Here is a 1,362-nt window from a genome sequence, read left to right as displayed (position 1 = left end):
CAAGTAAAAATTGTATTTGTGTACCTCTAAAAATGCAAAAGAACTGGAAAACTTTTGAAATATTCATTCACGTATTTTGTTAACTTTGAAATTTTACTGTTCACGAAATTGATTATATAAATAATGTCGAGACAACTACTATGGGGCCCGGCATGGCCAGGTGGTTAGGGCACTCGATTCGCAGTCTGTGGGTCGCAGGTTCGAATTCTTGTCACACTGAAAATGCTCGCCCTTTCAGACATAGGGGCGTTATAATGTGACGAACAATCCCACTATTCATTGGTAAAAGAGTAGCACAAGAGTTGGCGGTTGGTGGTGATGACTAAGTGCCTTCCTTCTAGTCTTACACTGCTAAATTAGGGACGGCTTTTATTTAAACTTAGAAGCAATTGGAATAACGAATTAATCTTAACGCTTGCCAAATAAAAATTGTTTGTATCAACAATTAGCTACAAAAAAACTGCCTCGCGCAAATCAGAATTTTATTTTACTTTGTTCATAAAAACGTACCATATCCCGTTGTTTTAACTATTAATTATATTTGATATACATATGTGTACCGTAATTTCTTGTCTTCTAATTGTAAAGGTATTTCATTTCTCCATATATTTATTTATTTTAAATCTAGAAATCCTTATTAGTTCTTAGAGTTCAAACACAAAATGTGTCATTACGTATTCCACGTATATTTAAAGATTTCAACTATCAAAGGAATTCTTTTAAAATACACTCTTACGATAAAACAGACATTTGATAATATTCAGTAGAACGACGGTAATAGCAAACATTCGACACTCTATTTTCGGTAATGTACGTTTAATCGTCGGACAGGGCCCCGGCATGGCCAGGTGGTTAGGGTGTTCGACTGGCAATCTGAGGGTCGCGGGTTCGAATCCCCGTCCCACCAAACATGCTCACCCTTTCAGCCGTGGGGGCGTTATAATGTGACGGTCAATCCCACTATTCGTTGGTAAAAAGAGTAGCCCAAGAGTTGGCGATGGATGGTGATGACTAGCTGCCTTCCCTCTAGTCTTACACTGCAAAATTAGGGACGGCTAGTGCAGATAGCCCTCGTGTAGCTTTGCGCGAAATTCAAAAACAAACAAACAAACAATCGTCGGACATTTCGGAATATTCACGTTTCATCTTCAGCGACTGTATTAATTAATCGATGAACAGGTCAATGATCGTTATTATTTGTATGAGTGGCGCTTCCATTATTTCTATTTCATTTGCTAATTTCAGAATATATTTTCATGGTCTTCGTAAATTTTGCGACGTTTAAAAGAGATTGATTGTTTGTAGCACAAAGCTACACAATGGGCTCTGTGTGTTCTGCCCACTGCGGGGGTCGAAACTCAG

General features: G+C 38.3%; 1 protein-coding gene across 4 annotated transcripts in view; it reads right to left on the bottom strand.

The window, feature by feature from the left end:
* LOC106460833 (cation channel sperm-associated protein subunit beta-like) overlaps nucleotides 1-1,362 on the bottom strand; it is a 25,740-nt gene that overhangs the window by 20,500 nt on the left and 3,878 nt on the right. The window contains exon 1 of one of the 4 annotated variants that reach the window (XM_022387923.1): nucleotides 25-145. The exons of the other annotated variants lie outside the window; for them this stretch is intronic. The gene's annotated coding sequence lies outside the window, so the exon portion shown is untranslated. Of the gene's footprint in view, nucleotides 1-24; nucleotides 146-1,362 lie in introns of those variants that run through there. 4 annotated transcript variants of the gene reach the window in all.

The sequence above is a fragment of the Limulus polyphemus genome, unplaced genomic scaffold, assembly GCF_000517525.1.
Source record: "Limulus polyphemus unplaced genomic scaffold, Limulus_polyphemus-2.1.2 Scaffold36, whole genome shotgun sequence".
Classification (NCBI taxonomy): Eukaryota; Metazoa; Arthropoda; class Merostomata; order Xiphosura; family Limulidae; genus Limulus; species Limulus polyphemus.
Note: the sequence above shows the minus strand (reverse complement) of the source record. Positions and strands in the feature narration are given on the sequence as shown.